Source organism: Pseudophryne corroboree, chromosome 5 (assembly GCF_028390025.1).
Source record: "Pseudophryne corroboree isolate aPseCor3 chromosome 5, aPseCor3.hap2, whole genome shotgun sequence".
Classification (NCBI taxonomy): domain Eukaryota; kingdom Metazoa; phylum Chordata; class Amphibia; order Anura; family Myobatrachidae; genus Pseudophryne; species Pseudophryne corroboree.
Genome location: NC_086448.1, coordinates 339053012 through 339069126, shown reverse-complemented (window position 1 = coordinate 339069126; position 16115 = coordinate 339053012).

Genomic DNA, 16115 nt, shown 5'->3' with positions numbered 1-16115 from the left:
TTCATTATAATGGGATGATTTGTTTTTAATTCATGTTAATTACTCATGTTCCATACATTTTCATTTATACCACTTAATGTGCACATAACACAATGTTTATAGGGCCTAATTCAGACCTGATCGCTCGCTAGCGTTTTGTGCTGCGCTGCCATCAGGTCAGAACTGCGCATGCGTATTTATCGTAATGTGCAGACACGTCGCACAGGTACAAAGCGGTTTGTTGCTCTGCGATAGGTTTGTGCAAAGAATCCATTCGCATGGGTGATCGCAAGGAGATTGACAGGATAAAGGCATTTGTGGGTGTCAACTGACCGTTTTCTGGGAGTGGTTGGAAAAACGCAGGCGTTCCCAAGCGTTTGCAGGGCAGGTGTCTGATGTGAATTCTGGTCCCGGACAGGTTGAAGTGATCGCAGCGGCTGAGTAAGTCCTGGGCTACTCAGAAACTGCACAAAATCTTTTGTACCGCTCGGCTGCACATGCGATCGCACACTTGCACAGCTAAAATACACTCCCCGGTGGGCGGCGACTAAGTGAACGCAGGACTGCAAAAAACAGCTAGCGAGCGATCAGGTCTGAATTGGCCCCATAGATCCTCCAGAAACCCCATGGGGCTGTTTTATTGGTCCATGTCAGGTTTGGACATCCAAGTGTGAGGTCAAATTGATGAATAATCCTGGGCCGCAGCTCCAGAGGCGGGATGGGCCTGCGTGTGACCAGCTGTACAGTGGAGACATCGGATAACAGCCCATGTCCTCTCATGCTTTACAGTGTTTAGTTGCAAAATTGGTGGTGGTGCTGGGTGTTTGGTAGGCTAAAGCACTGGGGCTCTTTACAGATACTGGAGTCTATTTACTAAGCCCTGGAGAGAGATAAAGTGGACGGAGATAAGTACCAGCCAATCAGCTGCTAACTGTCATATTATAGGCTGGGTTTATAAAATGACAGGAGTTGATTGGCTGGTACTTTATCTCCATCCACTTTATCTCTCTCCAAGGCTTAGTACATAGACCCCATTGTATGCAGTGGATGTGGGGGTGATGAAATGGTTAAAAAATAAATACTTTTTTGCTGGTGAGCTACAGGGCCCAGATATCACACACTTACCAAGTTCTTGTCTGCCAGTTGGGAGGGGTATGGCGCAACCATGTGGGCAGTGCAGGGGCATGACAGCAGAATCACATCATCAAGGCACAGTATATAAAGCCACGATTACATCATTGTAAAGTGGGGGAAGGGGCCATGATGATGGGATTCATCAGGAATAGTGTCATCAGCTCTCCTGGACTGGGCATCAGCGTGTGGAACTGAGGCGTTACTGAAGATATGTCTACACCTTGCTGCCTGCTATCCTGGAGTCTCCAAGACATTGCAGGAGAATAGGCAAGTACCATATGCTGTATCATGCGTTGGGATCGTGTAACTGTCAGATGGGATCCCAGCGGTCAGCATCCTGATACGATAGGTGCAGGGAGTGCAGCTGCTATGGGGCCCAGAGCTGAGAGGGGCCACCTTCCCTGTCACAGTTACATATGTTATATACAGGATGTGTTATATACAGGGTGTAGCTACCATAGGTGTGAGGAGTGCAGCTGCTATGGGGCCCAGAGCTGAGAGGGGCCTCCTTCCCTGTCACAGTTACATGTGTTATATACAGGGTGTAGCTACCACAGGTGCAGGGAGTGCAGCTGCTATGGGGCCCAGTGCTGAGAGGGGCCACCTTCCCTGTCACAGTTACATGTGTTATGTACAAGGATGTAGCTACCATAAGTGCAGGGAGTGCAGCTGCTATGCAGAGCTGAGAGTGGCCACCTTCCCTGTCACAATTACATGTGTTATATGCAGGGTGTAGCTACCATAGGTGCAGCTGCTTTGGGACCCACAGCTGAGAGGGGCCACCTTCCCTGTCACAGTTACATGTGTTATATACAAGGGTGTCGCTACCATAGGTGGAGGGAGTGCAGCTACCAGGTGCGGATTGGCCCACCAGGACACCATGACAGATTCCGATGGGCTGGTCCCATACCCCCCTCAGCCAGGCCGATTCACACTCAGGCTGGGCTGGCTCCCACTGCTTCCAGTACTTGTGTTTCATTGGAATGCAATCCGGAAGTTAGGCTAGCGGGCACTTCCAGGTGCCGCTAGCCGTGAAAAGTGGTGATGCTGTTCTACCAATGGGGGACCTTGAGAAAATTAACCAGCCCAGCAGCATCCTCTCCCTGGCCCCGGCCAAAGGTCTCTTCAACAAGCCCGGCCCAGGAGCAGCAGCATAGCGATGGTTGGAGCCGGGTTCACTACACCCGCTGCCACCCCAGCTCCTGCACTCTCACTGAACTGGCCAGAGCGGCGACTGAGCACTGAAGAGGACCCGGCAGAGAGGTTATTTTTAATTACATTATTTGCATTATCATGTTAGTGTAAGGGTTAGGGCATCCCCGGTCACAGTGTATGGTTTGGGGACTGGACAGGAGCAGGATGTACTTTGTTCTCAGGATGCCAGCTGACCAGGCAGCACTCACAGCCAGCCCTCGGACAATCTCTAATGCAATGTCCTTCAGCCCTATAGCTGCCCAATGTCTGTCCATGATGATGGACCTATTTATGTGGTGTCTACGTATGTAATGCGGTGGCTATGTATGTAATGTGGTGCTAGTCATATAATGCGTGCTATACGTGTAGTGCAGTGCTATACCTGTAATGTTGTGCTATTCGTGTTATGTGGTGCTATTTGTGTAATGCAGTGCTATACGTGTAGTGCTATACATGTAATGCGGTGCTATACGTGTAATGTGGTGCTATACGTGTAATGCAGTGCTATTTGTATAATGTGGTGCTATTCATGTAATAATGTCGTGGCTATGTATGTAATATGGTGGCTATGTATGTAATCAATGGCGGATTGGCACCTGGGACAGATTCTGCTGCTCTGGTCCCCTGTGTCTGTGTTTCACTACTTGTGTGTGCTCCCTCCCTGTACTGTGCTGTATGTAGTGTGTGTTCCCCCTCCCTGTACTGTGCTGTATGTAGTGTGTGCTCCCTCCCTGTACTGTGCTGTATGTAGTGTGTGTTCCCCCTCCCTGTACTGTGCTGTATGTAGTGTGTGCTCCCTCCCTGTACTGTGCTGTATTTAGTGTGTGCTCCTTCTCCCTGTACTGTGCTGTATGTAGTGTGTGCTCCCTCTCTGTACTGTGCTGTATTTAGCGTGTGCTCCTTCTCCCTGTACTGTGCTTTATGTAGTGTGTGTTCCCCCTCCCTGTACTGTGCTGTATGTAGTGTGTTCCCCCTCCCTGTACTATGCTGTATGTAGTGTGTGCTCCCTCCCTATATTGTATGTAGTGTGTGCTCCCTCCTTGTACTGTGCTGTATATAGTGTGTGCTCTCCCTCCCTGTACTGTACTGTATATAGTGTGTACTCTCCCTCCCTGTACTGTGCTGTATGTAGTGTGTGCTCCCTCCCTGTACTGTGCTGTATGTAGTGTGTGTTCCCCCTCCCTGTACTGTGCTGTATGTAGTGTGTGCTCCCCCTCCCTGTACTGTGCTGTATGTAGTGTGTGCTCCCTCCCTGTACTGTGCTGTATGTAGTGTGTGCTCCTTCTCCCTGTACTGTGCTGTATGTAGTGTGTGTTCCCCCTCCCTGTACTATGCTGTATGTAGTGTGTGCTCCCTCCTTGTACTGTGCTGTATGTAGTGTGTGCCCCCTCCCTGTACTGTGCTGTATGTAGTGTGTGCTCCCCCTCCCTGTACTGTGCTGTATGTAGTGTGTGCTCCTCCTCCCTGTACTGTGCTGTATGTAGTATGTGCTCCCTCCCTGTACTGTGCTGTATGTAGTGTGTGTGCTCCCTCCCTGTACTGTGCTGTATGTAGTGTGTGCTCCCTCCCTGTACTGTGCTGTATGCAGTGTGTGCTCCTTCTCCCTATACTGTGCTGTATGTAGTGTGTGCTCCCTCCCTGTACTGTGCTGTATGTAGTGTGTGCTCCCTCCCTGTACTGTGCTGTGTGTAGTGTGTGCTCCTCCTCCCTGTACTGTGCTGTATGTAGTGTGTGCTCCTCCTCCCTGTACTGTGCTGTATGTAGTGTGTGCTCCCTCCCTGTACTGTATGTAGTGTGTGCTCCCTCCCTGTACTGTGCTGTATGTAGTGTGTGTTCCTCCTCCCTGTACTGTGCTGTATGTAATGTGTGCTCCTCCTCCCTGTACTGTGCTGTATGTAGTGTGTGCTCCCTCCCTGTACTGTGCTGTATGTAGTGTGTGTTCCCCCTCCCTGTACTATGCTGTATGTAGTGTGTACTCCTCCTCCCTGTACTTTGAAACATATAAGGTTAAAAAAAGGGGGTTTGTAGAACGAAAAATCAATAAAATCAGAAGTAGATTAAAGGCATGACTGCAGTGTCAGTAGACACTGAAAGTGGGCATATCAGTCCTTGTATATTCAGACGTACAGATGTGCATCAGGGAAGGGTATTGTAGCAGCATATGCATAAAGGGGGTTATTCCGAGTTGATTGCTCGCTGTCTATTTTTGCAGTTCTGCAATCAGGTAAAAAAACAGCAAAACTGCGCATGCGTATGCGCCGCAATGCGCACGCGCATCATATGAGTACAAAGAGCATCGTTGTTGTGCAATGCTTTTAGCGACGAATCCATTCGCACAGCCGATCGCAAGGATATTGACAGGAATACTGCGTTTGTGAGTGGCAACTGACCGTTTCCTGGGAGTGTTTGGGAAAATGCAGGCGTTTGCAGGGCGGGTATCTGACATCAATTCCGGGACCTCCGTCGCTTGAATCATCGAACAGGATAAGTAACTACAGGGCTGGTCTTGTTTTGCACAAAATGTGTTTGTGTCGCTCAGATGCACTTGTGATCGCACACTTGCAAAGCAAAAATACACTACACCGTGGGTGGCGACAATGCATTTGCACAGCTGCTAAAAGTATCTAGCGAGCGATCAATTTGGAATGAGGGCCACAGTCACAGGTAAACATTAGCATAACGTAAAGCAAAGGAGGCCCCAACTGTGTCTCAGAATTAGGAACTCTGAGGAGTGAGCCCTCCCTCTTGGCAGGCCCCTCCCCCTCAACAGACTTCGCCCGCATTAGGGCTGCTTCCATAAATTTACCAGGCTGGTGTTCAATCCCAATCCGCCCCTAACAGTGCTAAACATATGTTGATCTGATGTAATCTTATTAGTTATTGAAGAAATTACCCAAAGTGAACTAGAATGACAACAAAATGACGTGGGACCCCAGAACTCAGACCCAGACCAAGACTAAGTGAACTGTATTACTGTCCCTGCTACAAATCTAAGTCACTGTTGACAGAACAGAGGGCCTACTTCAGAGTTGATCACATCAGTAAATTTGTTAGCAGTTGGGCAAAACCATGTGCACTGCAGGGGGGGCAGATATAACATGTGCAGAGAGAGTTAGATTTGGGTGGTTTCCATCTGAAATCTAAATTGCAGTGTAAAAATAAAGCAGCCAGTATTTACCCTGCACAGAAACAAAATAACCCACCCAAATCTAACTCTCTCTGTACATATTATATCTGCCCCACCTGTAGTGCACATGGTTTTACCCATTACAGAAAAATTTTGCTGCTGTAATCAGGTCTGAATTAGGCCCTTGGTGCGGTAAAATGTGTCCTCATACACCATTGCTGTAGTCATGCGAAACAGCCCTTCTTGGCGTGCCAGGTCCCATGTGACTGAGTGTCTTTTTGGCTCAGAATGTGCGTTTCATTCACACAAGTTACCCAATTGGAAGTGAAAAAAATACTTATCTAATATGCACTGATCAATTTGATGTGTGACATTTGTACACATGTGTGCAACACTGAGTCTGAACTTGTATATAAAGTGCCTCAATGCAGCGGCTGTGGCTTTTCCACAGACCAAGTTCCATTGTGCTTCATCTGTGACAATGGGGGTATCCAAGTACCCATGGTCATTGACCGTGGGTCAGAGCCGGCCCTAGCCAATTTGATGCCCTAGGCAAAATTTTGGCTAGTGCCCCCTAGCACCGCCACTAGTTCTGCATCTGACCCAGCAACACTCAGGCAGTGGGGCCCACCAGGGGTTTACCCTGTGCCCCTGTGGGCCAGTTCAACCCTGCATAATGCCCCACAGTAATGCCCATAATACACATAATTCCACACAGTAATGCACCTTACACATATTGCCCACATTAGTAATGCCCATATTACAAAAAATTCCACACAATAATGCACCATACACATGAACCACATTAATAATGCCCATAATATACATAAATCCACACAGCAATTCACCTTACACATATGCCACACATTAGTAAATAGCACAACGCAACTTACTGAACACGTTACAGTGCTGGATGGCAAGGGAATTTTACTGCATGGACTGACTGAGAAATAAAGTGTGGGGAGAAACTGCCCATTTTATATCCCTGCAGACACATGGGGTTTGCACAGGGATAAGGGACACAGGATTGCAGGGTCCCCCTTCCCATGTGTACAAGCAGTATAGGTGATGTCAGATTTATGTGGCGCAGTCTTCCACAATACACATGTGGTATCATAAGGAGCCATCCAGTAATAACCTTATATAGTCAGTGAAAGTGTCACAGGTCCAGGAATTGCAGTTACTTGGCTTCTGCTGTCTAAGGTCTCACAAGTCAGGGGTATTCAAGCATGTCGGAGGGAGTTCAAGGGACAGTGTGCATTCTATTTGACAAATGTAAACAGCAGTGTATACAAGTACTGATTGAATACATTTGGAAAGTAACAGTTAGTTTGAAGACTGTCCCTCCCAGCATGAGATACTGCAGGTACATGCTTGGATGCCCCTAGACATGCTTGGATGCCCTAGGCAAATGCCTAGCCTGCCTATAGCTAAGGCCGGCTCTGCCGTGGGTAATTGCTTTGCTGGGGACTATCGCTTCAAGCAGGCAAAACCAAATCCCTGATAAGTACCAGCATTTTTAGGGCTGCAGTGGCAAATACACACGGGTTTTTGCACAAAAAAAGTATTTAATTGGATACCCATGTAAGAAAATATAGGTGAAACATCTGGATTGCAGTTTTTTCTCCCGATGTTTAATTGCACCTAATTACATACCGCCCTTTGTGTGTAAAACTAATTTATCTGCAGCGAAAGTTGCAGCCCCGTGTCTTTAATGCAACTAAAACACACAATTGAAAGAAAAAGTCGCTAAACTAAACTGCTCAGCACGGTTTGCACAATTTGGCTTATTGGGGCGTGGAAGGGTTAGGTTGGAGGGGGTAAAGTTAGGGTTAGGCTGCGGGGCAGGGAGGGTTAGGGTTATGCACCACTGGGGAAGGTTAGGGTTAGGATGCGGGGGGGAGAGGGTTAGGTCAGGCTGCAGTAAAGGTGAGGTAGGGGTGGGAGAGATCAGGGTTAAGGTAGCTTTTTACCTGCTGTTGGTATTTTGAACTCGGGGATGCCGCTATCGGGATTATGACAGCTGGCATCCTGGGTGCCGGGAAATCATACGTATCCCCACCAAGCCACTACTTACGCCACTGGGCGGTACCATGATGATGCTAACATGCGCCACTCATTCCCAGCTAACCTGCATCAGAGGAGGCAGCCAAACAATTGGAAAGTATGGAGTTAAGTCACTTGTCAGTAAATTGTTATAACTACACTTTTTAGCCACATTTTTCCCCAAATTAACAAGTGCGTTTTATTACTGTATGAGTATTGCCATTTTCTGACCTAAAAATTCTAATGCAAGATCCTACACACTAACTGTTGTAATAACTAAATAGAATAATTTGCACCATCTCTAGAAGACCAGATTGTGTAATCCAATTCTGAGACTTCCTGTCTCTTCTGAATTGCTCTCAGTGGAGCATTGATATTGATCCATCTATTGATTCTTTCCTGTTCTCACTAAATCCTGTTGATTTCCTGGAATTCATGCTGAAGGCTGTATAAAGAAATGTTTTGTTTAGTTGATGATCACATAACATCTTTATATTCACAAGAGAATAGAGTATGTGATAATTATTGTTGGAGACTAACTTAATACAAACATAATAAGTAGGTTCATTGGTTAAAAATCTGAATATACAGTACATGAAATCATTACTATTCTGTTTTGCTTTAATGAATGCAATTTTCTTAATTTTAAAAATGAGCTTACAATATGTAGTAGTTTTTTGTCTTAAACATTCTTGGAAAATGTATAGTAAATGTACAATAAACATACTAATACCCCTTTCTCAATGCCATTGCCGGTTCACATCTGGGAATTGGATACGGGCGCTTCCCAGGTGTGACCCGGCATTGGACCTGTGCAGTGTGAACGGGGTGGCTTCCTGACACGGCAATATTCAGGGTCGGGTTACCATCTGGGGGTGGGGCCAGAGGTGGCATCGGGGGCGGCGCTAGAGATTACATAATTTTTGCGCCGCCTCTCCCTATGCTGTAAACAGGTGCCTGGTCACATCGACCCAGGTAACCCGTTCACACTGCACCTGACCCAGGAATAACCCTTCTTTATTCCCGGTTTGAATTCCCGGGTCAGACGACCCTGGAATTCTGCTGTAACCCGTTCACACTGCACACTGGAGTCTCCCAAGGAAATCATCCACTGGTGCCTGAGAAGATTAGAACCTGGCAGCCGTCACACCTATTGCTGACCTGTCAATGGAGTGTACTGCTTTACCTGAAGCCATGGTTGCTGCAACATTTAGCTCAAAACAAATTTACGAACACGAATTGTTTCTTTACAAAACATTGTCATGGAATAGTACAAATGCAACATACAGTTAAAACAAACAATTACATTTCTCCATTCAAACATGATTAAACCCATAACAAATAATGTGAGGATTATTATCCAGTTGTTTTTAAATTCTTAAACATTACAACAAATGTGTCTCAAAACTCCGTGGGTAACTCACAACACCATACTTACGTATTGTGAGTGCAATTCATGAAATGATGGAAAGCTCTGTTTTCCGTTACCCTTCATAGATTCAATTCAACAACTGTGGATGACGTAATCACAGGGCCGGATTAACAATGGGGCGGGTGGAGCTGCAGCTCCAGGCCCGCCCATGAAATTAGGCCCACAGGACTCCCTGCAGTGCTGTGCAGCCAGTATTGACAGGAGAAGGAAAATCCTGTCAACAGCAACAGCCCAGCTCCCCTCCCAGTTTCCCCACTCACCCTCTTACCCCACGATCAGCAGGAGATGTCAGTTCTACACACTGAGCAGTCCAAAGCCCCGCCCCTGGATGTCCGAAGCTCCGCCCCCGGCCGTCCGTAGCTCCGCCACATGGCTGTCTGAAACTCTGTCCCCTTTGCCTGAGACTGTGACATGCCTCAGTTGGCTGAAGCCCATTCACGGCCCCTCCAGACCTCAGCCTCTGAGTTTAGTTAGCAGCAAGGCACTAATGCTGTGATAGTAAATGCTGCTGTGGGTGGAGGCTGGAGCACAGGAGGAAATACAGTTGTCACTGGCTTTGCAGAAACCAGCAGGCAATGCCCGAACTACCTTCCCACAGGTCAGTGTAAGGTCTCGTCCCTGTCTATTTATTTGCATGTATCTCCCCCATAACAAGGCATCAGTGCGCCCTGTGCAGCACACGCCCCCTGAGCGGCACCCTTAAATCTGTGCCCCATGGGGTGGGTGGGTGAAAGTGCCTTCTAGGGTGCAGAGGTTCTGTCAGAAAGTGAGCAGTGGCGTAACTCCCACCCCCGCAGCCACTGCGGAGGCGCAGGGCTGCGGGGGTGTCGCCATTGATTCAGAGCAGACTGACATGCGGACTAGCCGTCCGCATGTCAAGCTGCTAAATGTCCCTTCCAAAATGTCCGCCACCATGGAGGAGAAATGCTAGAGGTCATACTTGACCTCTAGCGTCCAGGAAGTGCCGGGACCCGCGGGAGCGCATAGCGCTGGCCGCGGCACCCTGCAGCCTTGCCACCCTGTGGTCGCCAATGTCTCGTCGTGCAGGTTGCAAAACTGGGGTATAAGGTAGTCTTTTCCTGCAACGCCACGCATCTTTCAGTGAAGCCACACCCATTTTACTGAAGCACCAACCCCTTTTTTGGCTTTGCCGTGCATAAATTCTTCAGTTGCTAGTGCCAATTATGAGGGGGGGAGGGGAGGCGCCAGAGAATTTTTTGTCTGGGGGGAGAAAAATTTCTAGTTACGTCACTGCGAGTGAGTATGGCTGGCTCTGCAACACGGTGTGTGACCACATTGTTTAAATACACACATCCATACATAAACACACAATTGGAAGGGTACAGGAGTTTGAGGCACACAAGTGAAAAGGAGGTTGGACAGTATGGAAGGCGTTAGAAGCCCTCCCAACACCATATAGAGTACCTGGGCACCTCCTCTGCGCTGTGTGATGTTACACACCACTGCACCCAGCACAGAGGCAGAGTACCTTCTGACTGACTGAGACCTGTCACCTGATAGAGTTGAAACTGAGGTAAATAATCTGAATTCTAGTCAGGTTTTTTTGTCATTATGATATGTTGCGTCTGGAGGGTTGATTAATGTATTTATATTTATGCTCATATATATATATATATATATATATATATATCAACACATGGGAGGGGGATAAAGCGACCACTGGTGTCCTAAAAAATCCTAGGGAGTGTCATTTTACTATTACACTACTTGTTTATGGCTATTTATTGTTGGTACTAAAAAACACAAGTGGTGCAGTATTATCTCTTTTTTTCTATATATATATATATATATATATATGTATACACTGCTCAAAAAAATAAAGGGAACACTAGAATAACACATCCTAGATCTGAATGAATGAAATATTCTTATTAAATACTTTGTTCTGTACATAGTTGAATGTGCTGACAACAAAATCACACAAAAATTATCAATGGAAATCAAATTTATTAACTCATGGAGGTCTGGATTTGGAGTCACACTCAAAATTAAAGTGGAAAAACACACTACAGGCTGATCCAACTTTGATGTAATGTCCTTAAAACAAGTCAAAATGAGGCTCAGTAGTGTGTGTGGCCTCCACGTGCCTGTATGACCTCCCTACAACGCCTGGGCATGCTCCTGATGAGGTGGCGGATGGTCTCCTGAGGGATCTCCTCCCAGACCTGGACTAAAGCATCTGCCAACTCTTGGACAGTCTGTGGTGCAACGTGGCGTTGGTGGATGGAGCGAGACGTGGGGTGGTCTTCAGTATGCCGACTGACGGGATCCCGGCGCACAGTATACCGGCGCCGGGATCCCGACAGCCGGCATACCGACACTTATTCTCCCTTGTGGGGGTACACGACCCCCCTGGAGGGTGAATAAAATAGCGTGGCGAGCGCAGCGAGCCCGCAAGGGGTTCATTTGCGCTCGCCACACTGTCGATAAGCCGGCGGTCGGGCTCCCGGTGCCAGTATGCTGGTCGCCGGGAGCCTGACCACCGGCATATCGTAGTGAACCCGAGACATGATGTCCCAGATGTGCTCAATTGGATTCAGGTCTGGGGAACGGGCGGGCCAGTCCATAGCATCAATGCCTTCGTCTTGCAGGAACTGCTGACACACTATAGCCACATGAGGTCTAGCATTGTCTTGCATTAAGAGGAACCCAGGGCCAACCGCACCAGCATATGGTCTCACAAGGGGTCTGAGGATCTCATCTCGGTACCTAATGGCAGTCAGGCTACCTCTGGCGAGCACATGGAGGGCTGTGCGGCCCCACAAAGAAATTCCACCCCACACCATTACTGACCCACTGCCAAACCGGTCATGCTGGAGGATGTTGCAGGCAGCAGAACGTTCTCCTTGGCATCTCCAGACTCTGTCACATCTGTCACATGTGCTCAGTGAGAACCTGCTTTCATCTGTGAAGAGCATAGGGCGCAAGTGGCGAATTTGCCAATCTTGGTGTTCTCTGGCAAATGTCAAACGTCCTGCATGGTGTTTGGCTGTAAGCACAACCCCCACCTGTGGACGTCGGGCCCTCATACCACCCTCATGGAGTCTTTCTGATCGTTTGAGTAGACACATGCACATTTGTGGCCTGCTGGAGTTCATTTTGCAGGGCTCTGGCAGTGCTCCTCCTGTTCCTCCTTGCACAAAGGCGGAGGTAGCAGTCCTGCTGCTGGGTTGTTGCCCTCCTACGGCCTCCTCCACGTCTCCTGATGTACTGGCCTGTCTCCTAGTAGCGCCTCCATGCTCTGGACACTACGCTGACAGACACAGCAAACCTTCTTGCCACAGCTCGCATTGATGTGCCATCCTGGATGAGCTGCACTACCTGAGCCACTTGTGTGGGTTGTAGGCTCCGTCTCATGCTACCACTAGAGTGAAAGCACCGCCAGCTTTCAAAAGGTGACCAAAACATCAGCCAGAAAGCATAGGAGCTGAGAAGTGGTCTGTGGTCACCACCTGCAGAACAACTCCTTTATTGGGGGTGTCTTGCTAATTGCCTATAATTTCCACCTGTTGTCTATTCCATTTGCACAACAGCATGTGAAATTGATTGTCAATCAGTGTTGCTTCCTAAGTGGACAGTTTGATTTCACAGACATGTGATTGACTTGGAGTTACATTGTGTTGTTTAAGTGTTCCCTTTATTTTTTTGAGCAGTGTATATATATATATATATATATACATACATACATACTCGGGTGTATGGAACGGGTGGGGCATGTCACCGAGGTGATGGAGAACAGGGTGGCTGGGAGTGAGCAGCGGCGTATAGGTGAAGTGGACCGCGGCTGGTCCTGCCTTGGCTCTGCTTCACAGTGCAGGCTCGGTGTGTTTGTGCTGACACTGGAGTAGATGTAAGATTAGTCGTTATGAGGGAGAAGTGGTATCAGGGCATGTTATGCACTCTGACTCCGCTTCTCCCCCATGTATTACTGTAGAGATGTGTGCTGCGCTCTCCACAGGATCTGTTCCTGCTCTGTGGGTGTCGAGGACACACAACAGTGTGAATAGCCCTGGTGCGCCGGGATTCCAGCTGTCGGCATTCTCGGCATTTCAACGTCGGTATCCTGAACGCCGGGATCTGAACAACCGGCATGTTAACTGCATCCCATTCCTGCAGGATCCATGTCAGAATAATACATCTCCCCCACTATCTCTGGAGCACACAGTATAAATGGAGCCAGGAGGACAGAGGCGGGAGTAAAGACAAAGAAGGGAGGCGGGACTGTGCCTGGTGTGCCTTCTCTTTATCCAAGCATTCTTCCAGTGAGGTGTCTGACCAAAGCCACTGCCAGTGCCCAATGCTAAAAAGTGTGAATTCCAATAATTTCCTATTATAGATAGACACGGTAGATAAACTTGCAGTCTGATTTATTTATTTCCAGATCACAGGCAATAGTGTGTGGCTGTGATGTCTTCTGTATTTTGTGGTGGTAGTTGGAGTTCTCTATTTTATATGGTACTCATTACAATGGTCTTTGCATTGTATGGCGGTCACTTGGATGATCTCTGAATAATTTGAATGTCACTGTAATGTTCTCTGTATTATCTAGCAGTTACTGTAATGAGCTCTGTATTATATGGCATTGACTGCTATGCTCTCTAATTTATATGGCGGTCACTGCAATGATCTCTGCATTATTAATTTAATTAATTTACTGCTGCGGCTAGGTATGAGGGATGAACACTAATAGAAGAATCGAGATACCCATGGCAAAGGCCACACCCCCTATGTAGACGACACCTCCACATCACTAGTCATACTGCGACAGCGCTAGTCACATTGCGGCATGCAATAGGCCTTTCCTGATTTTCAGCTCCAGGCCCATATGGACCTTAATCTGGCACTGCGTAATCAGACTTGTTAGGGGAGAAGATCAGTGAAGACGGCAGTTTCAGTCTTCTCCCCACCCCCTTCTGTGACAGCAGCCAAACAGAGGAAGTGCTGGACTCCTCTGCCTGAGCAATTCCATAGTGCGCCATTGCTCCGCTACCACCTCCTGAATGCCTGCTGCCCACTTGTCCCCCAGCTCTTCAGACGCTGAGTTGCCCCAAGATATGCATATGCCGGGCCACCTTAACCTTATTGACTGCTAGACCCTCACACTGCCCTTACCCATGCCACTGAAACACCCTGTGCTTTTTTTATCGAAGCACTTACAAGAAAAAAAATGCATGAACAACATGGGCACAGACCTCAGATCCAAGGGTAGAACATTCCTCATCAGCCGCAAGAAAATAATCACTATCCTCGCTATCATCACTGTCAGAGGAAATTATATCTTCATCTTCAAATTGCACATTGTTGTCCAAACAGAAGATATGCAGCATACAAAAGATAAAAAATTTGCAAACTCTTTGCGCATAATTCTTTAGTGTCCCTCCAGAATTGTGCAAACATCTAAATCTCCTATTAAGAACACCAAACTTTCTTTCCACAAATTCCTCTGGTGCATATACAGTACTGTATGTGCATGATTAAAACATTGCTCTAGTCTAGTCTGAGGCTTACATATGGGTGTAAGGAGCCATAGCCTGAGTCACCTAAAAAAAAAAGATAAATTCATTTTATATAAATATACACTTACGTACTATATAACTAGTTTGATATACATTTAAAAAAAGAACCCCATAAAACTTCTTACCCAAATGTCAATCATAAGAGAGATTTTTATTTTTAAATTCATTAAGGGCCTAATTCTGCAAGGATCGCAAATCAGCAAAATTAGCAAAAAAAGCGTAAAAACGCAAATTGTGCAACTTAAATAGCAAAAACTGAGAAAAAAAACAATTTCTGAGACTTAGCAAAAACTACATGTGCACTACGAAAAGTAGGCGTGTAGGGGGCATACTAAAGGGCAAAAATCTACGATCGGGGGCGTGTTGCGGGGGTATGCTGATGGTCAGTGGGTAGTGCATTCGCAATTTTTACAACAGGTCGCACATTTCTGATGTGCAGTTTCTGAGTGACTACAGGTCTACCTTAAAAATTGCACAAGCTGACCTCAGTTGTAGACTGCATGTATACTGCAATCATTGCTTCATTACAACCAGCTGAAGAAGCTCACACCACAGACCACAAATCACTTAATTCAGCCGTATTGGAACTGATAGGCCCTACACACTTGGCGATATTCTGAAAGATATGAACGATCTCGTTCATAAATGAACGAGAACTCGTTCATATCTTTCAGTGTGGAGACTTAAGCGATGAACGATGCGCGTCCCCGCGCTCGTTCATCGCTGGTCTCCCGTCGGCTGTGCATGCAGGCCAATATGGACGATCTCGTCCATATTTGCCTGCACTTCAATGCAGCCGGGTGACGTGGGGAGTGAAGAAACTTCACTCCCCCCGTCACTGCCCCCCCGCCGCCGGGTTGCTCGTCGGCCGTATCGGCCGTCGGGCACCTCGGCGGCACATCGCCAAGTGAGTAGGGCCCTTTAGAAACATGTAAGGTATTGTTTAACTCTGTAACACATGTTGATTGTGAAAATATATGTTACTAACTGATTTGTGTTTACACTTACTAACAATCGAGGTTTGACAACCACACTATTTGATAGAAGCAAATGTAAAATAACCTTTACAAGCATTTTGCTTAGTAGTATCTGCTGAATTACATTTAGCTTCCTAACTTTTTTTTTTTTAAAAACCAACATTTTTTTGTTAAACAAAACATACCCACATACATTTTTTTATTTTTAAAATTTTATTTGTGCGCTACACACATAAACATATGTTGAAGAACAGCAACACCATCTTTTTATTTTCAAGTTTTGCAAATTCTGCTCCATTTGTATACTTATTGAAACAAATATTTACACATAATTCCTTAAAGTAAGGTATTTAAATAAAAGCAAAGAAACAATAATATGTAATGTTTGACCACTTCACAATCAAAAAAACACTTTTTTTTTATAAAAATGTTACTGTTGTTTCCGAATTAAAATATTTTGACCCCAAAAAGGTGAGTTTGTTAATACATACATATACCAATAATTGCTGTTGTGTAGGGCTTAGAGGCTAGAATTCACACTCTAGATGAAAATATTTGAACACAGTTATGGGCATTAGTCAATGTTTGAAGAAAAACACTATGGTATCTTTAAGATAATAATTGCTAAATTACCACAAGATCATTTGACCAATTAAGTGATGATTGAATTGATTTACAATTGTTGCGTA